The sequence below is a fragment of the Phasianus colchicus genome, chromosome 2 (assembly GCF_987193195.1).
Source record: "Phasianus colchicus chromosome 2, bPhaCol1.hap1.1, whole genome shotgun sequence".
Taxonomy (NCBI): Eukaryota; Metazoa; Chordata; class Aves; order Galliformes; family Phasianidae; genus Phasianus; species Phasianus colchicus.
Window position 1 is genome coordinate 82,192,876 of NC_143437.1, and position 27,070 is coordinate 82,219,945.

At 42.2% G+C, this 27,070-nt stretch overlaps 1 long non-coding RNA gene across 1 annotated transcript; it reads left to right on the forward strand.

The window, feature by feature from the left end:
- The first annotated feature begins 4,481 nt into the window (after nt 1-4,481).
- On the forward strand, nt 4,482-20,484 carry LOC149919144 (uncharacterized). The gene is made up of 3 exons (XR_016464470.1): nt 4,482-5,822; nt 17,182-17,226; nt 19,813-20,484. It is a non-coding gene; the product is annotated as an uncharacterized LOC149919144 (long non-coding RNA).
- Nucleotides 20,485-27,070: the final 6,586 nt, after the last annotated feature.

A 27,070-nucleotide genomic window follows, 5' to 3' on the forward strand; every position in this document is an offset into this window, starting at 1 on the left:
GGGTTAATGCAAAGGGTTTTGCATCCTGTGAGCTGACCTTAACAGCAATATTCTGCTGCCCCCCAGGGGAAGGAAGGAACACGCAGTGACGGACTCGGAGTGACCTGTACTGCTTCTTGGTCCACACTGCAGCTGAACTGCTCCGGATCTGCTTCAGCAGGCCCAGTCCTCTGGGAAGCAGTATTTAAAGGCTTAAAGGACAGAGCCGTGGAAATGGTGGTTGCTGTGAGGCTCCTTACTGTGACTTCACACACTGAACTGCTGAGGTACGATTGCTCACCGGGACACGTGGCAGGGAAGGTGAGGTAGTATGTATGTATGAGAGAAACAATACTAATGGCAATAGGCATAAAAATAACTTTCCATTCCAAATAACATACATTATTTAACAACTGTATCTGTACTTCTACTTTGGAAAATATTTATTAGCTGTACAAAAAAAAAAAAAAAATTCTTCATAAAATATGTAATGCAAGCCTACTACTACACAATTGTCTATACATTCATATAAGGATATGATGTTCAGAATAATAGATCTACCCTTCTTAGGATCATTCTTGATAAATGGCCTCTGAAAGCCACAGTAGATGCTGTTGACACCAGGGCTGCAGAAACTGTTGTTCTGCAAATATCTACTGTGTTTGAGGCACACAAAATGTTGGCCAGCTCCGTGCTTGTGGTCCTGACAAATTATTCGGATCACTTTGCTTTACTCTTCATTCACCTGTTTCTTTACTAGTAGTCAATAGCATCATTTTTGTGTATCATTTGCATTTGTGCACGTGGGTATTTACTGAACTGCTTTGTTACTCTTCTGGAAAAGTACTGAGAGATCAGTTATGGGGATGCACATAGTGATAACGTGATATCAGATCCCTCACGCTCTTTGGTCCTTCCAAGTTAAGAACTGAAGCAATTGGTAATGCAAGGCAGAACAAAAGTAACACCTAGTCCTCAGAAGTAATCACAAGAACAAGCACTTGTGCTTCATGTGATTACTTTTCCTCCACAGGGAAATAATCACATTAACTCATATTAGACGGGCTACTTTTTCAGGCTTTCTACTGGAAAAGTAAGAATGCTCAGAAAAAGTAACAGCAATGCAAAACAAACGTGAGCAAAATCAGAATAATTTCTGTGGAAATGTAAGACTGCATTGTTTTTATTGAAGGTAACAGATGATTCTCAATGTTAACATTTCAAAGCTATCGCCCTCAAGGTTAGGAAATACATATGTGGAAAGGGCTGAATTAACTTTGCTAGACAATTTCAACTCGAGCATTTCTTTTTATTTCTGTCCTCCCTGTTTATCTCGTAGGTGTACATCCACACAGCATACACTGGTAGATACACAATCGATGTAAGTGCCCTCCCTCTACTAGCTCTGCAGCAGCTCTTGGTAACTCTCCCCCTGAGGATACAGTGTATGGGAACTGCTGAGTCATAGCATTAACCACTGATTAAGCACCTGGTGAAAGGACCTAATCAGCCCTGGGAGAACAGGTGATGGCAATTCACCTGCTTGGATGCACCTCTCTCAGACCTCATTTAAGGGTTGACTGCCATGGGGGAAGGTTCTCTTTCTAGAGATCCTTTCTTGGTTTTTCTTTGAAAACCTAGAATCTTCTGATACAGGTGAGTAATCTTCTTCCCTTCCTTTATAGCACCTTTCTGTTGTGCTAGTCCTTCCGTTATCTCAGATCTGCTGTAATGCCTTTTCCATTGTATTGATCTGTCTAATTGCTACATATGGGTTCAGAACTTCCCATGGTGTCTTATGCTTGATCCACATTCAGGGAGCCTTCATAGGGAGAGAGGAGTGTACATCCACAAGAGTGTGATCACAGACTGTAAGCTTTTTCTTGAACAACTTTGCCAAGTAATTAGGGAGCATCATTTATTTGTTTTTCTAGCGTGTGCAGAACTGCATCTTTTACGTGAGTTTTACCCTTGGAAACAGCTGAAGTGCATTTAGCAGTGCCCAGTGTTAGGACAAGAGGAAACAGGCAGAAACTGGCACAGGAAGTTCCCTCTGAACACCAGGAGCACTTCTGTGCTGTGTGGGTGACAGAACACTGGCACAGGCTGCCAGAGCCTGCGAACTGTCCTTGAAGATCTTCAAAGGCTGCCTGGATGTGATCCTGGTCCCCCTGCACTAGGTGTCCCTACTGGAGCAGCAGTAGGGCCAGATGGACCCAGTGGTCTCAGCCAACCTCAATCATTCTGAGATTCTTAAAAGCTTTAAAAAAAAAATAAAAACTTAAAAGGTAGAGTGAGGCAGACAGCTGGCATGGAAAATGCCAGCCTGGAATATTTAAATCTGGTTGATCTGGGAGCAGGTGAAAGCAGGCTCTTTCGTCAGTAAGAGCTCAGAGACTGCATGGAGTTGTCCTTACTGCAGGATATGCCTTTACTTATTGCTGTGTGTGTTGACACACAACCCTTTGCTCAGCACCACTTCCAGAACTGAAGTGACCTCAGATTGTAAACCTGCCAGACAAGGGGCTCTCTGCCATGCAGGCTTGAGCTGGTAACAGAAGACCCTCATGAACCTCCTCTGGGTACAAGGGTGCATTGAAACTGTCAAGTCAATCTGGTCTTTTGTAAGTATGCCATTCAAAAGACCCCATCTGCATAAAAACACTGCTGTCTGTCTCTGTCCTACAGCATCTTGGGAAACATTGCTTTTCTAGTGCCTCAAAATCATTCTTGTCACTACCATTAAGACAATTCTTGTCTAGTCTGTCTCTTCTAATGTAGTATTCTTCAAATCAGAAGGACATATATTATGTATGCATTGAATTAGAGGTTAAAGCCACATCTAGGATGGTGATTATTCGTCCTTACCATCTATTTTCAGTGTACGTGCAGGATCACATGGTTTCAGCACACATGGATATGGTCTATTAAAAGTTTTCCTTTATACTAAGAAGATCTGAAAACTCTTCAGCCTAAGCAAGTAGGTTTCCTGGCAAGCTTATTTCATATTATGTACACTTGATTTTATCCTAAACTGACTGTAATTTGTTAGGATATGGTACATAAAGAAATTAAACTATAAACTTTAAAGCATCCATCAATTTCAATTTGATTTGTTTAAAAAAAAAACCTAAATTATGGGTTAACTCAGAAGGTAATAGAATTCAGAAGGAGAGTACTTGAGATACAAGGAGTCCCTTCATACATTAATTTTCATTTTTGGTGAGATGAAGTTTGAAATTAGATTCAGATTGCAAATTATAGCTTTGTATGGGCTCCCTATTGCTAGTTCATGAAATACTTAGATTCCTGAGGATGAAGCAATTTTGCTTCCTATAATAGACTGCAAAAGCCTTATTTCCCACTGGTAGAATAATGGGTCTGCAGCTTGAAGAGAGAGAGAGCCATGCCCTTGCTCCTTGACTTGGTCACCAACAGGGATACATTAAACTAAAACACATAACTGAGGTGGGAAGAAATGGTGTCATAAGGCGGGTTTCATTCTAATTCAAATCTTGTATCTATTCTGTCCTTTTTCATTTTGCTACTGGAACTGAAGCTGCAGTCTGAATTCTGTGCAGGAGGCTGCCCATCAGGTAATGCCCCATGCATTCCTTCACTGCCTTTCCCCATGCACAGCTGACTTCTTGCTTTGCACCACTTTTTGGGCTACACAGTGCTCAGAGAGCGGTCTCCTTGCATTAACTGATGGACTCATTTAACAGAAAAGATTCATTAAATTTAGGAAAGGCAGAACCCTGAAGGAACAGTGTTTATGGCAAGAAAGCAGATGTGTGATGCCCTGTAACCCCGGCGGTAACGTATTAAGATTGTAAATTGACTTCCTGCTGTCTCCTAAGCATCGCGGCTGTATTTATCCATCTTTATTGCATTTTTTGGAGTGGCAGCAAGGAGGGCTGTGTGGAGCCCAGCAGGTTCTGGCAAGTGTTGGTTGGCACAAAGTCTGTTGTCAGCCAGAGGTTCATGAGCTGAAATCATGATCAGCCAGAGCCCAAATATCAGATGAAGCTGCTCTGCTGTCCCCTGCAGCTTAAAGTAATTTCTGAATGCTGTGTGGGTACAGAAATAAAATGAACTAAGGAAATTTCCCAAAAGATGAAATGAATTAAAAAATGATGATGAAATTCTTCAGAAATGTGGGAAACAACTGGAGAAGGTTTGAGTTTAGTGTCTACAAGAAATGGGTGCAGAAAATAACAAATTTTAGGATATAGTTCTGACTCTTTGCTGGTTCTGAAGCGTTTTCTGTTTTTAACAGCTTTCAATTAACTCAGCATGATAATGAAAATTTTTACTGCATAAAAAAAAGAGGAATAATGGTGAAATGAAGAAAGTGTCGATATGCTTCCAGAGTACAAAACAGGCTTTGCAACTGGTCCCTTTCTCCAATTTTAGCAATATATATTTTTGACTAGAGGGACAAAATATTTAAAATATATTAAAAAATATGGAAACTCCAGCAAGACCCTGGATTAATTCTGAACAAAGAAAACTAATCTTTTTCTAAGAAAAAATTGATACTTGGTCTGGTGTAAAGCCTACAGAATGTAACTAGCTCTTGGAAACTCAGTAAAGAATCAGAGATGCTGCATAAAATGGATGCAAAAACTGAAGCCACAGCCTTAACAAAACAATATCAGAAACTATGCATTCTTTGCAAATATTACAACACAAGACAAGGTCAGGCCCTTGGGAACCAATGCAAGGTTTACAGTGGAGCATGTTGCTCAGAGAGAGTTTACAAAGAGCCAATGAAAGGTTGCACTCTACATGGACAAAATCACACCAGCAACTTCACTGAAGACCTCTGTGTAATGGACACTGTGCAGGGAGGTAGAGCCTGAAAGCAAATTCAGTTTGTGCTCATTTTTAACTGAACAGAGGTGAATAAAGCAACGTGGTGACAAAGGATACTAGTATTAATAACGCAGGAAATAGGCAGCAAATGGGTAAAGCTTGGAACTGAATATGACAAATGTAGCACTTCTGAAGTGTGTTGGAATGTGAGGAGAACAGTATTTGGAATCAGGCTTAGATGCAGGGGAAATATCTGTGTTCCTCTCTTGAAAACATGGCTGGCCATTAGTCTCATGAAGAGCAATGCACTCTTTTGAAAAGCTTGGAATCAAAGAAAGAAACAGTGGGAGATGTACTCCAGGGAAGAAGGGAGTGGCTAGCAGAGTGTGGGATGAAGCTGTGAGGAACATTGGTCCCAGTTTTCTATCTGAGAACATTCTTCTCTCATTAGACAAAATTGAAAGAAAATAAGGCAGTTCTGTTATTCTGGAGAGTGTAGTAAAATTGGGAATGTCATACTGAATCATAGAATCACAGAATCCTTAGATTTGGAAGGGACCTTTGGAGGTCATCTAGTCTAACTTTGCTGCAATGAGCAGAGATATTCACGGCTACATCAGGTTGCCCTGGGCCTGATCCAGCCTTGCCTTGAAAGCCTCCAAGGATGGGGCATCCATCACATCTCCAGGCAACCTGTTTCAGTGCTTTACCACTCTCACTGTAAAAGACTTTTTCCTTATACCTGATGTAAATATATCTACTCTCTTTAAGCTTGAAACTATTTCCCCTTTTTCTATCACCACAGACCCTGCTAAAGAGACTGTCCCCTTCTTTCCTGTAGCTCCCCTCCTCAAAGGCTTCTATGAGGTCATCAGGGAATGCTGAACAGCCCCAGAGCTCAGCCTGTCCTTGTAGAAGAGGTGCTCCATCCCTTGGATCATTTTTGTGGCCCACTTCTTGACACACTCCAACAGGTCCACATCTCTCCTGTACTGAGGACTCCACATCTGGATGCAGTACTCCAGGTGAGCCCTCACCAGTGCAGAGTATAGGCACAGAAGGAGGTCCCTTAACCTGCTGGCCATGCTTCTTTTGATGCAGCCCAGGATATGGTTGGCTTTCTGGGTTGTGAGGACACTGCTAGCTCATGTCCAGCTTCCCATCCACCAATACCCCAACATCCTTTTTGGCAGGGCTATGCTCAATCCTTTCATCTCCAGCTGATGTTGGTAGTGAATGTTGCCTCGACCCAGATGCAAGATCTTGCATTTGGATTTGTTGAACACTGTGAGGTTCACCTGGGCCTACTGCTCAAGCCTGTGTAGGGCCCTCTGTATGGCATCTCATCCTACTGGTGTGTTGGCTGCACCCCACAGCTTGGTGTCATCAGCAAACTTGCTGAGGGTGCACTCAACCCCACTGTCAATGTCATTGATGAATATATTAAAGAGTGTTGGTCCCAGCATTGACCCCTGGGAGACACCTCTTGTCACCAGTCTCCATCCAGTCATGAGCCACTGATCACCACTTTCTGGACTCAATCCTGCAGCCAGTTTTTCCACGCATTAAATCCATATCCCTCGAATTTGGAGAGAAGGATGTTGTGGGATACCATGTCAAAGGCCTTACTGAAGTCTAGACAGATGACACCAGAAGCTGCTCTTTTGTCCGTTGATGCAGGGACACCATCATAAAAGGCCATTAGTTTTGTCAAGCAGGATTTGTCCTTGGTGAAGCCATGCTGGTTCTCCCATATCACCTCCCTGTCTTCCACGTGCCTTAGCATAGCTTCCAGAGGAATCTGCTCCAAAATCTTTCCTGGCACAGAAGTATGATGAGCATGGTGTTGCCTTTTTTCCAGTCACTGGGGACATGATATAGCGGAGAATTGTTAGTTAGGATAGTATGGTTAGATTGTGGTTGGACTTGGTGATCTTGAAGGTCTTTTCCAACCTGAGCAATTCTATGTGGTGGTTGTCAGCGTGTCAGCATCTCAGAAAGGAAAGCTGGGAAATACTTGGGGATGAGCAATAAGGTACTGAGTGACTTCCACGTGAGGAAGGGTTAAATCAACAAGAACTCTTGGAATCCTGGACAGCACTGATGATCATTCACAATCAGAATAACCTAGGTTGGAGCAGATCTCTCAAGGTCATCTAGTCTAAACCCCCTCTCAAATAAGGGCCAAACAAACAAGATTGGGTGTTGAAATCTCCAAGGATGAAGATTCTGCAGTCTCTCTGTGTAACCTGTCCAAATGTTTTACCACCCCCACAATGAATATCCTATGCTCTATTATTTCCTGAATTGCTACTATGATCCCTCTATAGGAATCTGTCTCCTCTAATCCCCCATCAAGCATTTATACACACTGATAAGATTCACTCTGAGATTTCTCCAAGCTGAAAAATCAGCTCTCAGCCTCTTCTCATGCAACAGACACTCCAGTACCTCCATTATCTTTGTGGCCTTTTCCTGGACATGCTCCAGTAGTTTCACATCTCTCTTGTGTCCTAATGGTGCCAAACAGAGGGAAGAATTAACTCTTGGTTAAGATGTGCAAGTTTGCCATTACCACCCTCAGTACAAAAAGGCACCATTGCAGTGGTCATGCAGCTGCTTTATAGCAAACAAAAGGAAGTTCTTTTTCACAAAGCACAGGACACAGCTGTGGGGCTTACCACTGTGGTCTATCACAGAAGTCAAAAGTATAAATGTGTTTTAAAAAGGATTAGATGGATTTGTTAATATAGGACTGTTTTCACCTATTAAACACAATAGTTCAGACACAAGCTGCAGCTCAGGATGCCACTAAGCTGCCAGCTGCTAGAGGCTGGGAGAGCTTGCCAAGGAGACAAGTACTTGTCCCTTCTACCTTTTCTTTGTGGTGCTGTTTTTCATTGTCCTTACTGGATTGTTTTGGAAGGATTAGCTAGCCTGAAAATAGTGAGATCTTGTTGAACTGGTGAATAACAAATCCCAGATATATCAGCAAGGCTCTAAGATTCAGTGGGAAGTGACAGGAGGAGACAATGAGTGGAGCACGTCTGACAGCACCTTTGGAAGAGTTCAGTGATGATTTCTTAGAGTGTGGAAGCATAGGGCCACAAAAATAGGCCCAAGGTTGTCAAGTACAGGCTGTGTATTTTAGATGCTCTGTGTGGTGTGAGAGCACAGAGAGGGTGAGGGGAAGAGTGATGAAGAATACTTTCTGCAGAAATTGCAGTTCAGTGCATATAGGTAGGCTAAAGTTGTTTTTCAAGCCGCTGAAATATGTACAGAGATGGGTCCTGCAAACCACTCTGTGGAAAAATATCTCACATCTCTGCATACCTCTGGAAAATCTGCTGCAGGAGGCAGGAGGGTGGACTGGCTGGATGACTGGTCTGCTTTCCCAGGGTGAATAAATCCGAATGTATAAATATAAATAAGCAAGGATTTGGTGGGGAAGGGGACATTTGACAGGAATGCAATGGAGCAAAGACCCAAAATGATGTTTATGTGAATCTGATTTAAAAAAATAATAATAACAAAAACAAACAAAAAACAAACAAACAAAAACAGCCAACCTGCCTGGTCCCAGCCAAAACATGGCTCGCTGATTTCTAGAGCCTTTGCAGGATGAGACTGCAAAGGGTAATTAAGGCTCTCAGCTGATGGCTGGAATTGGCACATTCCCAGAGACTTTGTCAATGTAAAGAGAAGCTCTAAAAAGGAGATGGAATTTTGTTTGAAGACAACAGAAAGGGAAATGTTAAGGTAAAACATTTTTAAAGGATAACACGAAAGTCATTACTGCCAAGTTTTATACTGGCCTGAAAAGAACAGCAACAAGGAAGAAGTTGCTAAAGTTTATTGCCTCTGACAAAGACAGGAGGTCAGGACAAATACAAGATTCTGGACTGATGACACAGAGAAAAAATGAGTCCTTTGTGCAAAGTACATTTCCTTGTGCTTTTGGAAAAATACAGCCTGGCTGTCTGAGAACTGCTTGCTTCTGTTTCTGCTACAGCTGAGCCAGTTTACAAAGCACTAGCTGCTCGGGCCACAGGTCAGGGGCAAAATGCCCAGATCAATGGAAATTTGAGAAATATCAAGAAACCCATCTCATCTCCATTCAAGGGAAAGTGAGAAACAGAAGTGGCACCACTCTGTGTGGTCAGCATGGAGTTGGGTACTAAGGCTTTCTGCACACAGCTTTGGGGCTGAAAATCATAGAATCATGCAAGAGAGACATAGACCTGTTGGAGGATGTCCAGAGTAGGGACTGCAAAAATATTCCAAGGGAGGGAACACCTCTCCTACAAGGACATGCTGAGGGAGCTGGGGCTGAGAGAAGGCTGAGAGGTGACCCAATAGCAGCCTTTCAGTATCTAAAGGGGAGCTACAGGAAAGAAGGGGACAGACTGTTTAGCATGGTCTGTGGTGATAGAACAAGGGGGAATGGTTTCAAGCTTAAAGAGGTTAGATTCAGGTTAGATATAAGAAAAAAGTCTTTTACAATAACTTGGGTTGGAAGAGACCTCTACATATCAACCAGTCCCAACTCCCCAGCCATGGGCAGTTACCACCCACCAGATCAGGCTGCTCAGGTCCTTATCCAACCAGGCCTTGAACACCTCCAGGGATGGGGTAACCACTGCTTCTCCAAACAAAATAAGTGAGAATCAGAGCAGAACCTGCTGCCTGCTTACAGCCAAGCTCCAGAACAGAGCAGTCAGGTGCAAGGTGTTGTCTATTGGTATTCTAGTCAACAGAAAACAGAAATTCTTGCAGAGCCTGAGGAAATGCAATGCAAAAGGCAATATGTAATGTATATGACTTGGAAGTCATAAAGTATATGACTTGAAATTAGAGAACCCTCAGCCCTTCATAAAATTAGAGCTGCACTCAGCTGCAGAGCAAATCAGTGCTCAGTGGTGGCAGCATCCTCAAAGTCATGTCTGCTGCCTGAACCTGCACAGGTTGTGAAGTGGTTGATACTTTCTTTGGGGCCCAAAGGAAAGAAGTAAGAGGTATGAAAATAAACACTTGCAAATAACCCACAGAAGATCTTCAGGCCAGCATTGACAACAAACATAATTCAACCAAAGGAAATAACAGTACTGATCACTGCCTTGCTTCCTCATGGAGGTAAAGGAGAATTTTTTATGAGGACCTCAGTAATGGTAGCATCTCAATTTTGCAGTCACTCCAAATGCTGGGAGAAAGCATTACACTGTGTGCACTGAAAGAGTAGATAAGAAAGAGCATGTATGAAAAGTACTCTTGAGGTGTTCTTGGTTGCTCTTCTGTCTAGGGAAGAGAAACTTCAAATAAGCAAACCCTCTTTATTATTACAGACTGCTTCATATGCTCATAAATTACTTCTCTGTGTATTAATCAGTGCTTTATTTACATACACTTTACCTCATTATGTCATGCCAGCCCTCCTAAGCCTGAAAGGAAGAAGACAGTGAAGAGATCTGAACCTAAATATGTACTGAGCTCTCTCCTGATCCTCAGGACATGTGCAGGCATTATGTCTTAACTCCTGAGAAGGAGCACAATGCAGACAACCTCCCAGAGCAGAGATGCTGGGGTGTAGCCAGGAGTTCTCAGTAGGATAAGCTGACACATGGCCCAGCTCTGGGAAGCCCTCCCTCTTATTCACTGGAACAGGTTGCCCGAGAAGGTTGTGGATGCCCCATCCCTAGAGGCATTGTGGTTGGATGTGGCTCTGGGGAGCCTGGTTCAGTGATTGGCAACCCTGCACATAGCAGGGGGATTGAAACTAGCTGATCTTTGAGGTCCTTTTCAACCCAGGCCATTCAATGATTCTATGATTCTATGATTGTTCCAGCTTATTGTGGGTCTAAGCTCCAGGCCAGCTCCTTGGAATTTCACACAACTCTGCACTGTGGTCGCACGTGCACATTTCCATGGCTGCATAGAGCTGAAAAACAGATCAAACTGCAGCAGACAGCTTTTGGGGTCTGAGCTCAAATTCTTCAGGCTTACTGAAGTATCTCCACATTACAATGCAAACTGCACTGTGGTTAATGCTTAAGCATAACTTGCTTTATTTACAACTACGCTGATCTCCAGAAGAGAAAGCCAGAAGGCATGCAAGACAATTCTTATAGTAGGATTTTTACCAAAAAGCAAATCTCTATTTCCCAGGAGTTGATTTTGTTTCAGGGGCTGATGCAAATCAGCACCTCCAGCAGAGAGCAACTGTTTTGCTGCTCATGCAGCTCCTTCTCTCTCTGAGCTGATTCTGCATGACACTGCTGCATAGCTTGAAACTCTTGGTCTTAAGAACAATAACTCGCAAACTGCTTAACATAGCTGGTGTGTGAAGGCTAATGTAGCAATATATTTATTCATGAGATATCTAATAACTGAGTAGGAATATTTCACTGCAGCGCTCAGATAGAGAAAAACAAACACTCCTTGTAGTTTTGCTCACTTCGGTGTACTGGTAGAGCTAATGACCACAGTTTGGGCTTTTTTTGCTAACCACAGAAAGTCCCTGTTTTGAAGCTGTTTTTGTGGCAGAGTGATAAGAGGTAGGGCTGTGCATCAGTGCGAATTCCTCAGCAGAGTGACTTCCAGGAGCAGAGAAATGCAGTGTCACTACTGCCAGCTCTGCGAGGGAAGCGAGGAGAGGGTGGAACTGGGGGGAGCATCAGGAGGGGTTCATAGCCAACAGCCACACGCAGCAGCATGGAACATGTGTAGGTGGGAGTGCTGCTCAGAGCAGGGGGGAAATGTGATCTGATCGCATTCATTCTTCTTCTTCCATCATTTTGTGATAATGTGCCCCTTCTGGAGCAGTACTCTGGGATGCACTGGTACCTGCTGTGCAGTTCTGTGGGAAAGCAGCAGGCCATTTTTGCTCATCTGGAATACATGCAAGAATGGGTTGCAGTACACCATCACCACACAAAACCTCACTGGAGGAAACCATGCAGTTTGTTATGCATTTAGTTTTCTAAATTGTTAACTTCTTTCTCAGGAATTTTTTGGTGTTACCTTAACTCGTCAGTGACCAAAGGGAATTTTTTCCACTACTCTCAGTGGGAGCAAGTCCAAAACCTTTTATAATATGCTCATCAGCTGGAGCAAGTGTTCTCCAAGTAGGAATGTGCACTGTGCACAGAAGCTTGCTTTTGGATGAGGAAAAATTTGCATGATCTATTGATACAAGCTATGTTTTAGTAACAGAGATACAGGAAAGGATTAGACTGGTGTATGCAAATACACCAAAAAGTAAGGTAAGTTTTCCTTCATGTCTCTTGGTGGTCAGGAGCATCTGAGGTGTATTACAAATACACTCGCTGGGAGACAGCTGCTGTGTTTCCTGATGGCCCATCAGCTTGCTGCTCTCCCTTGTTTTAATTGAGCATTGGAGTGTGTCTATCTGAAGAATGCATATTTAGCAGAACCTAGAGCACCCTCTCTTACAGCAGACAGACACCCAGTGGTGGGGGCTGGGAGGGATGCCCTTTGTTTACTGCTGAGCACCAGTTTGGATGACTATCTCTCAAAGTCATGGTCCAAGAGATGTCACAATAGATTCATAGGATTTGAATCTTATTTTGGGTCTCAAGTGCCTGTACGTTTTTTTCCTCATCTAATTAGCTTTGTGAAATCTCAGTTCATAACCACTAATTGAAAGCACACAAGGGTAAGTGTTTGTGCAAATCCTTCTCTACATCTTCAGATATGTTGGGTAGTACAGGCAAACAAATTTGATGCTGGAAAAATGCCCAGGAAATTTTGCCCGTGTAATTTGGAAATTTAAGCCTGGACATGAAAAGAAGAAAGGTGTTGCATTAAAGTAGGCTTAGGGTAGGAGTCAGGATGAGTTACAGATGAGCTAAATCATTATCACAGAAAATCACAGATAATAAAGTGAGTAAATGGAGAGTAAAAGCACAATTTGTAGACCCTATAATTAGCAATGGCAGCATAATACAGAGATAAATGAAATAAAAATTGTTAGTGAAGTGGATGGCTCAGGGGGCTGATAATAGAACAGCATTTAGGGCTTGGTACTTCTTGCCAGCAAGTCACCAATTCAGGAAATGTTAGAGTGAAAAATAGTGAAGTTCACTTGTATCTGATGCAAAAGTAGTTTTCTGATCTGGCCCTGTGTTTAGCATGCAGCTTTAGCCCTGGTGTTTGCTGACTCCAGGAGGCCGAAGGCTGAATGGATGGAAAATGAAAACTGTACCTTCCTAGAAAAGCACTTGCTGGAATAACTATGAGACAGACTGATTAAATATGATTTGAAATGAATAATTGACATTGCTACTGTTGTCCCTCTGAGCTTTTGGACAGTTACTAACAAAACTAGTGACACAGCAAGAGCTAATGATTGGGAAGCAGCAAACAGATTAAATTTAAGCTTGTCATAGTTTTAACATCAGGCTGATGTTCTATTCAATTCTAGAACTAAATTAGCAGGAAAATTAGTTGAATCTCTACCTCTTGATGTCAAGGTGTTAGCAGATTTCTCTGATTTGTCTGTAATACAAACTGTATTACAAAGGACATCTGCCTATTGGCACAGGTAGACTGTCTTGCAATTGTGAAAACTGCATGATTGAAAGGAAACTGCAGTCCTAAAACACCATCTAGACCAGAGGAGAGAAGGAACACCCTTGAATCAATACAGAATTATGCTGAAGGACCACTGGTGGCAGCCAGTTGACAAAAGCCTGGGGAGATTCTGGGATCTCACATAGGTTTCTATTAAGAACAACCATAAGTCAGCTTCCTGTGGTCTTCCTCCTTATCACCACTGCAGTCAAGCTCTGCAGTGACAGAGAAAGCCCTAATAGTCCTCCATCAAACACAATATTATTCCTCAGTATTAATGTCACCCTGGCTCCCATTTATCTGCTATAGGCTTTCTGTAAACTGTGTTCCTCAGTGCTCCCACCGATGTCATTTTCTGGCTCTGCTGTGCTTCAGCAGTACAAATGGTGCAGCACCCCTCCAGCACACATGTACCTCCAATTCATCAGCCTGATTTTGTATGATTCCCACAATGTTTACTGCAATAGGCATTTCATATTTCTTTTCTTATTCTCCTTTCTTTGTCATCACCCCTTGTAACCTTTGCTTACCGTTGGCCCTTTGTGGGCCTGACTCTGATGGCACTTCACATTGGACAATTTATCATTAGAAAAGTGACTTCTGATTTACAGAGGAGCAAATAAAATACACCTCCTAGCCTACTGTCTCAAGATCCCTATCTTCCTTATTGTTAGAATTTTAAAATGCTGTTAGATGCTTCCTGCTGGTAGTCAGCTTAGATGCAAGACCCTCCCTTCTCCCAAGCCTTACGTATTAAAAAAAAAAATATAGAAAAAGATACATTGCCTTATCTTTCCATGACATTACAAGAAGAAGCAGAAGGCGGGGTCTGAGATCCTTGAGAGCATTAAAAAGGGTGTTTGTCATCATCCCAAGTGATGGAAAAGACTTAGTCACCATAAAATCCGCTAACAATAAACTGCACAAACTTCACACACATTTGTGTTATTAGTATTACAAAGCATTTATATAGTGCCATACATTTCCACAGCCATTTCTTCCAAGGAGATAAAGTACATTCCCTTCCTCAGAGAGCCTGCAATCTAAATAAGTCAAGACAAATATTGTACATGATGAAAATGGAGGACAAAAGTTCAGTGGGGGGCTGATGTGTGGAGACAGCTGATAAGGAGAAGAACGGAAGGGGAAATGATTAAAGATTGCTGTTTGGGAGCCTTTCAAAAGCAGGGGGAGGCTCCGCACGCCACAAAGTCTACAGCAGTAAATGTGATGGTGCGGCCTGGGTTGTATCTGTACTTTGAAATGTATTTCATTTGGAAGAAGTGCTGCCAGGCCAGAACGTCCGTTTCTGGTCTGCTTAGATGAATTATGCACAGAGAGAAGCCAGATGAATTTTACATAAAGTGGGCATCGGTCTGGATGCAATCCTTCTATATGTGACCAGTTTGGGATTTATAAAGAGGTCTGTTTTTCCAGGGGATTGTACTAATGCATACAGACACCGCCCTTTTGATGGGACTGCTTGGGACAGAGACATGGTTATTGGTGGGAGCTCCTGAGAAGTCCACCACTGCTTCAAGGAAGGCTCTGGGCCTTGGAGAGATTCATCACAGAGCTTCACTGCACAGCAGGGACTCGCTGAGTCCTGTCTCTGTACTTTTGTTATTGAGCTCCTTTGTGTGACTTGCTTCAGGCCACATCAGCAGCAGCACAGCTATTTGGATACACATCCTCAGGGCATCTACCCAAAGTCATGTGGGTTGTTCAGAGATTTGAAATAACTACTTAAATGTCTTAGAGGAAAAAAAAAATACAGTGAACAACACCTCTAAAGTTTGTAGGTATAGGCACATCTAATAGTTCTATGATCCTTATATCAGTTCATACATTGAAACACTTTTAAGGGCACATAGTTTTCAAAGATAGAGAATCAAAAACAATATAAGCACTGGAGAAAAAGCAAGCTTGCAGTTAAGTACAATATTCAGTAACAGCAGAGAAGGACATAAAGTGCTACAATACATACATAATTCAAGAAACATTGTCTGAAAGTGCACATTTCACTTTAAAAGAAACTTCAAATTATGAAAGCCGCAGGGAAAAGAGGAGGAAAGGGAAGATGTCAAATAGCAGTATTTGATCAGGCCAGTTTAAAAGTGTAAACTAATATATAGGTTCAAATCCTCTCAACATTTAATTCTATGCATAATTCCTATTATGTGCATGTAATCTGTATTAAGAGGTGACCAGATACTTCAAAATATATACCTATCTGTCTTCCTTCCTAAGTACAGAGGACTGGGACCTCCACCTTTTTGAGGAGCAGAGCCTGTATTTAATTAGGTGAAGGGTGCTTCTCTGCCTTCAAAATACCAATCAGTCCCAGCATTTCACAGGAAAAAAAAAGTGTCAGTACAAACTCCAGCTGAGGAAACAAAACTGCATCCCCTTAAATTGGACAGAGTGCTTTCAAAACCAATGATATTTTCAAAATTGGGATTGAAAAATTGGAACTAATGGCTGAGTTTAATCTTCCTTTTCACATCCTTTGAAATAACATGTCCTTGAATAGTCTAGAATGGATTTGGTTCAAAACTGCAGACAAACAATACATTTTTTTAAATACACTGCTCTTAAAAGGAGAAAGCAGGTCAGTGTGGCAGTGTAAGAACTGTATTCTACGGAGATGCAGTTCATCAGCATTTTCTACTATAAAGAAAGAACTCCTTCCAGCTCCAATTGCAACCCAGCAGTAGATATTAATGTTTTTTCTGATTTCTAAAGTTTTCTAAAATTGCTTTTAGCAATACAATGTATTCAATTTTCAGTGTAATCCCCTAGTTAATGTCTAATCATAACTGAAAGACAAAGTCCTGCACATGACGACTGAATCCACTGCAAACAACAAGAAGTCATACTGATGAAAATGTTTTATGATGGTATTTACAAACACAAATGGGGATTACCCACAAGGAAATTTCCTGGGTTTCTGACTCATTAGGTTTGGTAATGGCTTTAAGTTGCACCTGGATGGTTCAAGCTGGACATTTGGGAAAAAAAAAAATTCCAGAAGAGTGATAATGCATTGGCATAGGCTGCCCAGGCAGGTGGTGGAGTCATCATCCTTGGAGGTGGTCAAGAACATGGCACTGAGAGACATGGTTTAATGGGCACGGGGATGATGAGTTAATCGTTGGACTAAATGATCTTAGAGATCTTTTCCAAACTTAATGATTCTGTGATTTCAGGATGGGGACTGTCCCTTCATTGTTGTCTCTGGTACAACTATCTACATGGTTTTCTAGTCCCAAAGAGAACTTGTGGCTCTACTTGCATGCAAAATTATTGCTCAGAAATCATATTCGAGCTAGCAGGGATTTCCTTTTCTCCTTCACAAGCCTGCTCTCAGAACTACTGACGCTACAAGAAAGGGAAAGGAGATGAGGAATCCACTGACTTCTCCCTCTTCTTGGAGCCTGGGACGTAACCAAGGGAATGCTTTCAGGGTGCAGTGGGGGACTGTGAGATGTAACTTCATCAACTGTTGGAAGCACTGCTTTTGTGGCAGTCCCTGTCCTGTTCCTTGATTTCAGATCAGTGTTGTAATCAGGAGGTGGCAGAGAGGATTTGTTTCTCCATCTTAACATTCGAGCTGTGCTTAGGAAAATGCAGCAACTTAAACAGAGAGACACTTTTGAAGCATATGTGATACTTTCAAGAATTAAGATATGCTCTTGACGCATCTAGACTCACGTAGCTGACTCTGGATGAAAAGTAGTTTGATCACTTGTAAATAACTTTCCCTTTATTTTTACTTCCTATTTGCTTTTTCAGAGATTACCCTCGGAAGAAAACAAGAGATGGCTCAGCTCCAAGAAGGTGAAAGCTCTGAAACAATCTGATGTTCTTTTGCCAGAGATGCACATTTACAGTTATTACATTTCCTGCAGCTCACAAATGCACTCAGTTAACACTCTATAAACCTAAATAGACGGTCAGATAAATAATTCATTATATACATAAAAAAGAATATCTGTAACACTGCACTTACTATGGTCCTGTGCATAATCCATCTTTATAAGTATTTTATTTCACACTATAAAGGTCTCAGAAAAGCAAATTAAAAACTATTCACACAAACCCATTTATTTTACCTCTTTTGGAGCAGATTTCCATGATGCTCTTTGCAGCACCTTTGTCACCTACCCAGATCATTCCTCACCTCTTGGGGGCTGCAGCAAATGCTCTTGGATATTTATGCACTCCAGGTCCCCATGTCCCAAAGGTCATGGGCTTTCACAAGGACATGAAGTACAGGACAGTGGAAAGTGATCTGCAGTGGTGCACATAACATTCCAGGACACCTTAACAGCATAACAGAAGAATGATGCACACTAGAGAGGGGAGATAAAAACCCATGGTTATAAAGCATTCCGCACTGGCAATGGCTCCTAAGGCTCAGTCTCATCAGTCTTCAGCCAGAGCCAGCTCCCACCTATAAATTGCCCGCTGGTGCAGTATTCACTGTTTTGCTTTTTGCCTTGGCAGGAGGTGTTCCAAGGCCAGATTGGATGGGGCCCTGGGCAGCCTGCTCTAGTATTAAATATGGAGGTTGGTGGCCCTGCCTATGGCAGGGGGGTTGGAGATTCATGATCCTCGAGGTCCCTTCCAACCTGGGCCATTCTGTGATTCTGTGTGTGATTCTGTGAGATGAAGATTTCACAAGAAGCTCACCTTGCCATTGCATAAGGGGCCAGTGAGGAGGCATTCTGTAGGTTGTCTCCATCTCAAAGCACTGTGCCTGTACTCCTCAGCAGGGCACACCTGAAGTAGCTGTGCTGCCCCTGTGCCAGTCAATGGCGAAGTATTTCTGCAAGAGTCCTGTTATTTCCCAAAAATTATTTACATTTATTTTTAGCTTAGTCACACACAGGTCATATGGGGTACAAATCCATTTGGGCTATTTCTCTCTGTTTCTCAGAGCAGCCTAACCACCCAAATGCTTTGTTTACAGTTATTTCTAGGGAAAGCACAGTACCTTGGTAGCATTCCATTGATGTTTCTACTCTGATACACTTCATTATTTAACCCCTAATATATACCCTAATATAGTAATGGGTTTTATCTCTCAGCTTGCTGATAATCCCAGTGCTGCTACCCCCACTCTAACTGACGTGACTCTTATTTAGGTATGCTCTTACAGGGACTGGGTGCTGTGGGAGTACTGCCTGAGTCCGGGGGACACTTTGGTCAGGAGGGAGCCTTAAAACCCATCCCAGCCACCCCAGCCTCAGTGCTGCTGCAGTGTGAGGCAGTGCCTGCTCCTTGCCCCTTCTGCCTCTGAAGAAGTCAGCTCAGAGACTCTGAGAAAATATTGTAAAGAGTAAACCAGGCTGTGCTTTGGCTGCATACTGATTTCCTCCTTAACATTAAATCTTGTCTTATGTCTGCTCCTTTCCCTATATCTGCCTCCTTTTTCACACCTCTCCCTGAGATTAACACTCTTTTGGCTAATGCTAGATGTTTTTGAAGATACTTTCACCTATGCACATGTTTTTCTGACAAGGTTAAGGAGAAAACAGGCTCAATGCAGAACTGTAGGAAGACACTGGCCCTGCCAGATGACAACACAACTCCAAAGGCAACCAAAACAAATAGAGTGTATTTTGTGCAAGGCAGAAGATTCAAATATCCTTTCTGTAGATTTATATGAAGCCAGCTGGACAGATTTATTTCAGAAGACAGAAGCAGAAAACATTTATACATGAATGGAAATAACTGATGATGCTGCAAGCACTATCTCCTGGCTTTGCTCCATCTGGTTTTGAAAACTCTGTTGACAAAGAACTGCGGTTTATGAGCAGCTTTCTTCAAATTTAACAAAAACCTAGATGGACCAGATTAAAAATCTTAACACCATAGAATGGCTTGGGTTGGAAGGAATCTCAATATACCAACCAGTTCCAACCCCCCTGCCATGGGAAGGGCTGCCACTCGCCAGATCAGGCTGCACAGGGGCCCCATCCAACCCAGCCTTGAATGCCTCCAGGAATGGGGCATCCACATCTTCTCTGGGCAGCCTATGCCTGTGCCTCATTGCCCCAGTAATGAAAAATTTCTCCCTTTTATCCAAAATCTGGGTAAATAAGCTATTGTCATACTCTTACAAAAGTGTAACTGCTCAGCTACTTCCTTGTGGATACGTGGGATCAATGTAAAGCTGCCTATTTGTCCTTTAAAATGTTGGCAGTCAGTTTTTGCTCAGATCATTAACATCTGACTGTGCTATGTACGAGTTGTGAAGCTCCTGTTTATTCAGCACAGTGATACAAAGGAAAAATAATCATGAATATCTAATGTAAAATTCCCCTTCCCCTGAGACTGACCAAATCAGACCAAATATTTCGATGATGCATAATTGGAGGAAAGGCTGCTCAGCAGTGTCTTCTGTTTGCCATTCTGCAGGCCTTTGTTGTAAACCCATACCACATCTGCCTGGAAGCAGTAACAAGTCAGAGCCAGCAGTGCCAGTGGCAGAATGGCAGAAGCTAGTTCAAGTGTCGTGCACCTACTACTGGGTAGAGCCGTCTCTCCCTGCAAATCTCCTACATGTTGTTCTGCAAGAAGAGTGCTCTCTGCAGTCTTCAATCTCTGCAAACCCAACTTCTCAAGAAACACAACTGCAGATTTTGTGTCATTTAAGAGTCATTTCTACGAGTCGTAAAGACTCTAATTTTTAACATACACAAAGATTCAGTTTTGCATCGGGGGCTTGGAATTACACATGTTCAATCTCTATCACAGAACTACTAAATATTAGAAGCATTATTTTATTATAATAGACATATGCTCTTTCATTATCCATATGCTCTTGCATATGTTAGCATTTCCTCTTTCCTCTCTCAACTGTAGTGCATTCCATTCAATTAGTGCTCTGTTTGCACATGTTTTGGAGTATCAGGAAGTTCTTATCAGGTGCCAATCAGTATTATTAGTTACAATGTTGATCCCTGTTTCCTAGAAAACCTAAATAAAAATAGATTTTATGTCTCACTTTGGAGTCTCCAGCTTAGGCTATACCATGTAAGTGATGAATTATTCACCTTTTTTTAATAGAATTTCTTGTGGCATAATTACATGAAATTCTCAAACTGTACTTATGAGTGATAGTGATTAAGATTTTAAATGTCTCATTTGCATTCTGGTGGTAGCCTTTTCATGAATATAAGATGTTATTGGTTTATGAATTTGCTTTGAACAAATAGAATTCACAGATTAAAAAATATATACATCTATATAACTGTTCTTTCTCCCCTGACTTTTTATCTCCAAGTGCAGAGAATCGCTTTTTCCATTCCAGAACATGTTCTGCATTTAGATACTAATGGAGCTGAGATAACAACACAAGCCCTGGTTTAAGAATAGTTCCAGGTCTTCTCCAGTTCTGCCACACACACACCATTTCCATACACTAAATTAATCATTTTAGGAGAAAGAAAGGAAATTATCACTGGTACACAATGTTACACTACAATGTCGTGCAGCTCTTGAATTTTAATTTAATGTTCAGATGACCTCCAGGACTTCCCAAACCCAGGAATCCCATGATTCTGTGAACCCTGCAATGCTTTCAGGCACCCAAGAACTGTAATATTCTGGAAGCCATTAATGGTGTGACTTTGGGATAACTTATTCTCATCACTTGTTCTCTTCACACTCTAAATTCACCCTAAGACTTTTCCTCTCTTGCTTTTCATGTATTTTTGTATCAGAACTTCCCGTGATGGTCCTTTACTGCTTCCTGCTCTCTGAGCATCTCTGCTCTTCCTACAGCTTCTTTCAGGGACAAAGACCTTCACAAAATATGCCCAAATAAACACCATCATTACCATTTCCTTTCCATTTGTCTTTGATCTGGGTGGCAGAACAAACTTGTCTTTGCAGCAGAGGCTGTTGTTATTTTAGCTACCTTCTCCCCATTGGCATGTCAGACTCTGAAGTGCAGCATGGTGGTGCATGCCACCAACCTGATCCAGAGATGTAAAAGAGTTCAAACTCATAGCTTATCAAAGTCTGACATGTTGCACATAACGGATCAGTTTGTGTTCTACGGTGCTGAAATTTTCTATTACCTTAGAAATGCAATACTGCATTATAGTTTTACCTCGCCTCCTATTTTCTAATCTGTTTGATTTATGGATTAGAAAAAAAATACTGAAGTATGTTCTGACAGATACCCCTTCTCACACATTTTATAACTCACAGTGCTATCACACAAGTGATGGGTTTCCTAGAAGAAGACTTTGTGATGAAATGTGCCAGCCATTCTGTCAGGAACGGAAGGTACATTTCTGCTCTAGTGATGGTAATGCAAATGAGGGCTACACATCTCCTTTGAAGTTGATAGAATGATAAAAAGTTGAGAACAGTGGAAAACCAGAAATTATCATAGATTAACTGCAGGGTGAAAAGTTCACCCTGCTGAACTGAATCCTGTAGTCAATGTGGAGAGCCAGCACTTCCTTACCATAACATATCTCCAGTAATAGATCAATGGACGAGGTTGTGATCCTGTGCACAGCTGTGTGTCTGATTCCTGAGATAGCAGAGTTGCAGCAGCCTTTTGGATAAGGCCCATGGTGCTTGTCATTCCCTTCCAAGATCAGATATTGCTGTTTACCTGCAGGATGGCAGCACCCACAGCTGCATCCCAAATGAGAGCTTGTCTTATCCCCATTGGCATCATGCGCCCCAGCAGGAAGACACCAATAGGAGCACTTTGGTGCCCTGATTGATGCTCCCAACTTTAGCTTTTTAGATCTATCACTGTCTAATTTTGAAAAACAAAAGATGGAGGGGGACTGTGAGCAACCTGAACTAGCTGTAGGTGTTCCTGTTCATTGGAGGGGAGTTGGACTAGATGGACTTTAGAAGTTCCTTCCAACTCAAATGATTCTATGAAATTGGCAGCAGCCAAAGCAACGTGGACAGTTGTTGGCAGGAGAGGAAAACCCACTTTATTGTTTATCACAAAATGTTCTTTATGTTATTATTTTGAATCAAAGTAAGAAAATATGATAACAGAATATGGTCTTTTCTTTCATCAGTTTTTGTGAGAAAACATTTTGTAGTGCTTTTACCTAAGACATTTCACCTGTTTTCTACTTACAAATTATTCACTAACAAGATTCTGTATTAAAATATGGTGGTTTATTGCTCCAGAACAGTTTTACAAAGAGATTTCAGAATCTTGAGTTCTTAATTTAGGATATTTTCTATTCACTTTTCATCCAGAGCCCACCATAATTTTAATCCCCCGACAAAAGTAGAAATTCAACCTGTCAGCCAACTTCCTATAAACTAAACATATGTGCTACTTACTTCTTCATCTTCTTTGACTTCTCTTTCATATTTTTTTTATCTCATTTCATTTTCAGTGGCTTTTCCTCCTATCTCTCTTTTTAAGTGTCGTTTGTTCCTTTTTTTGTGTTTCTCCTTGCCTCTTTTTCATCCATTCTCCCCCATCCTGCCAACTAGCATGTCCTTGTAACACAGAATCATGGGAGTTGGAAGGGACCTCAAGAGATCACCGAGTCCAACTCCTTTGCTAAAGGAGGTACCCTACAGTAGGTTGCATGGGTAGGCATCCAAATGGGGTCTTGAATATCTCCATAGAAGGAAACACCACAACATCTCTGGGCAACCTCTCCCAGGGTTCTGTCACTCATAATGTCACAACATAAGGAAGTTCTTCTGCATGTACAAATTTTAGGCCATTATTCCTTGTCCTGTCACTACCTACCACCAAGAGCCTGGCCTCATCCATTTGCCTCCATTGAGTCCCACACAGTTTCAGCAAACATTTTTCCCCTCAGGGAAAAGTCACTGTTACAGTGTTTGTAATCCAGGAAGACAGTGCACAGTGGGGCAACACCTCTAGCTGACCCACCATTGCTGGCTATGTCACTTGGTGACACCAAATCACTAAGAAGTTTAAGTCAGACATCCTCAAAGGCTGCACCAGAACAGCTCCAAAATCTATCTTTGGGCATACCAATGTTTCAGAGAGGAGACAGCTTCCTTTTATCAAGAGATGCTATAAGAGTAGAGTTACTAAAAAAAAATCAGAAAACATCAATTTAGAGATTAAGCCCAGCACAGCAAATGTGCCTTATTTTAAAGAAGTGTAATGTGAGATTTGTTGCCTGTGGCCAAATAAATGTGTTTAATATATGAAAATTCTAGGAAGAGCTAACTTGAACGTGTTACACAGAAAGCTACTCTTGCAGTTTTCTGAAATCCACTGGCTCATTGATGGGATTTTGTCAGAGAGCAGAGGTCTTGCTGAGAACATTTAAAAAAAAAACACCAGTGGGATATTAATGGTAGATGGTCCTTCCATCCAGCCAGCTAATGTATCTGAAGTCAATAATGAGTAACACTGCATGAGTTGCAAGCAATAATTTATCAAAACATATATGTCATGGGAAAAGAAAGCAGTGATCAGCTTTACTTTCTGATCAATTAACAGCACTCAGGCAAGCAGAACTCAAATTATTTTGAAGCCCCAAATGAACCGATCTGGTAATTAGGAAGTCTGTGGTGCTGCCTCATGCAAGCAGCTGTTCATTTTATCATATTTACTTTTACAAATGACTGTTATCATCCTGCAACCTTAGCTTTATGACTCTTTGGAAGCTATCCAATGCTTGATTTTTAAGGATGGTATATGCAGTTTAATCTACTTCAACAGAGAGTATCAAAAATTTTGAATGAATTTGAATTGCAGTAGGAAATGTTTTAACAGCTATTTGCAAGTAATAAAAATCCAATATACGCTCCCACAGACAGTCCTTTTCCAGTCATGTGTTTTCTAATTGGGGAGTTCTCTCCAACATATCAGGCAGGTCTCCATGTGATTAGGATGTGTGACTGCTGCTCCCTTTTAACTTGCTTGAGATCTATAGCTCAAAATGGCTTGCATAAAGCAGTCCCCAAGGCCAGACAATCCTTCACAGTATAGCTTTCCGTCATTTCCATTCTTTTCTTATTTTTGTGGTTTGTTTTGTTTTAACATATACTGTCTCTTCTCCCATCCTTGCTTTCCCATAAGTCTAAGTAATGTCATGACTCATAAGCATTTATTTCAAGAGATCAGTCGGTATTCAACTTAAGGAGAGCAGAGCCCTTGGGATATATAACAACTGGGAAGGAGATAATGCATGAAAACCCCTCAATGCTTACTAGAGGCAGGCAGATGGGATCACATGGTGCAGTCATCCAGTGGCACCGGTGTCCTACTCACCCAACACCCGGAGCAGAGTGTCCCGAGTGGGACTGAGCCAGATGGCCCCCAGAGGCACCTTCTCTGATTCTTTTTCTCACTTTTCTTGTTGCTGTTACTTTAGGGCCACTAATTGGCAGGGAAGAATTAAAATGAAAGGACGCAAGAAAAGCAAGGAAAAGGCAAAGGACCAAAGGCAAAGCAAGGAAGGAGGAAAAGAAGAGAGTGAGGACTGAAGCCTACCCATTGGCTACCCCTTTGGTGAAGTTAAGCTTTCAGGCACCCCCAGATCTTTCATTTCCTTTCCTAGTACAGGTGGCTTTTTAAGACGGATTACTTGGCACTCACTGATTTTTTTTTCCCCAAACTGTTAATTTGGCAGCACATGCTGCAGCAATTAATGTGCATAGCCCAGGAAAAGCAATTCAGCTGCAGATAAGTAGCTTATAACACTTTTATGTTGTAGAAAGACCTGAACTTTGGGAAAGAACTTGTGCTGCCCAGCATATACAAGCAGTAGAGGCCGGACAGAAGGCTGATCAAGGAGTCTGAGGGATGTAATGTTTTCCCTCCAAAAACAGCAGCTTCTTTTTCTCTTCCCTGCTGCAGCCACTGTGCTTTGCTGCAAGAAAGCCCAAAGCTGGCCAGCAACACCCTGCACCCCTTCTCATCTCTCTCTCAGGTGAAGCTGGGGTGGTGGCATGAGGGATGTCAGTAGGGATGCAAGGTGGCTGACAGCAAGGCACCAACCAGATCATGCTCTCATCAAGCAGGATGCATCCCATCCCGGAAATGAGCTGTCACATGTCTCCTGTACGAAGTATGCATGCTTGCACATGCTCTTCTTTGGATGAGGTTAATTCAGCATTGTCTTTATTACATATATGTGAAGGACCATTGCTGAAAACACAAAAACCTAGCAGTGCCTTTTGCTGAATTACTGGTTGAAGCTGAGCTTTGATAAAAGAGAGAAACCACCTATCCGAAGGAACAAGACACCTGTTTGGACCTGGGAGATCAATTCAGCCTTTGATGTGGGTCTGCCCTGAATTATTTATTCCCAAGTGGACAGTACAAGGTTTCCATAGTCACTGAGGGGCTGTGATTTCTAAAATGTTCCTTGCTGCTGGGGTACCTGTCCACCATCTCCTTTCTAGTTTATTGGCTTCCCTGTGTGGGGGGTTTCATTGCTCACTGGTGTTGAACAAAATCCTGCTGACCACCATGACTGCTGCCTGGTGACCCTGCTCTCATCCTCCACATCCCTGGCCTATGCCCACACAGGGACAGGGAGTAACACTTCCTTGTGCTCATGTTTTTGATCTTTCAGTTTCATGTCCCTTAACAAAGCAACTTTTTATACAACGTGGAGTTATGTCAAGATCAAAATGTGCATAGCAGATCATTCCTGTTGCTCATATGCCTCTGAATGATGCACATCACATTAGAGCCCCCACTTCAGGCTGTTTGCTAAAAGCCAGGCAGAGTACGCCTGAGATACGCATGTGAAAATTTCTTTTTATCTTCCTCTTTTCTGGTCATATAATTAGGAGCAGAAGTGTGTTGGCAAGGCGACCATTTTGGATGCTGGGATAAAAGGTTTTGGAGTCTGAGTGGTACTTGTGTTGTTCCAGATACAGCCTCTGTACATTGTACATAAGTGACCTCAAGTTGTTGTTTGCTTCCTTTTGGAGTTGGTAGTGGCTTTGCAGATAGCCAATAATTAATAGTTTGGTTGTTGAATACCAGCTAGCACAGACTGAAATTTAATGAAGCTCTACATAAATATGGGCAGGTAGCTTGGGTAGCAAGCAGGAGCTGGACTGGAAGGGGACCCCACATTGCTCTCACCTGAGCCCAGTGATGTTCCTGCGATTCTCCAGCTCCTGCTGCCACAGCTTGCTCCAAACCTTGGCCACTGCTGCCACCGAGATAAATAAAAGGAGAAGAGAGCATGAGAGACAGCCAGGTGGCAGTTCCGGAGCTCTGTGTTTTGTTTGTGCAGGCAGCTTTGGCAGCCCTGAGCACAGCGATGCCAGCAGAGTGTCTGGAGAAGAACATCCTGGCACAGAGCTAAAGCTGGCACAAGGCTCCCTGTCCTCGGGGCCAGACGCCAGCACCGACACAACTGCTCTGAGCATGGATGTCTGAGAGGGCCTCAGCTTGGCCTCTGGGTTAGGACCTCTTGTTCCTGTCAAGTCAAACGCATAAAAGAGCCAACGTTTATCAGAAGGAAAAAAGCGAAGAAAAGAAATAAAGTACTTTGCATTTTTACAGAGAAAACTCTAGCATCTTCCAAAGGAGAAAGCCTTGAAGACTGATATTATATGTTGGCCACAGAATATGAGCCAGTCTTGCACCTGCACCTGACTTCCTATTTCATCTTCATGTGGACTGTTTTAAAGGTGGCATTGGCTGGCATCTTTAACAAAAGGGAAC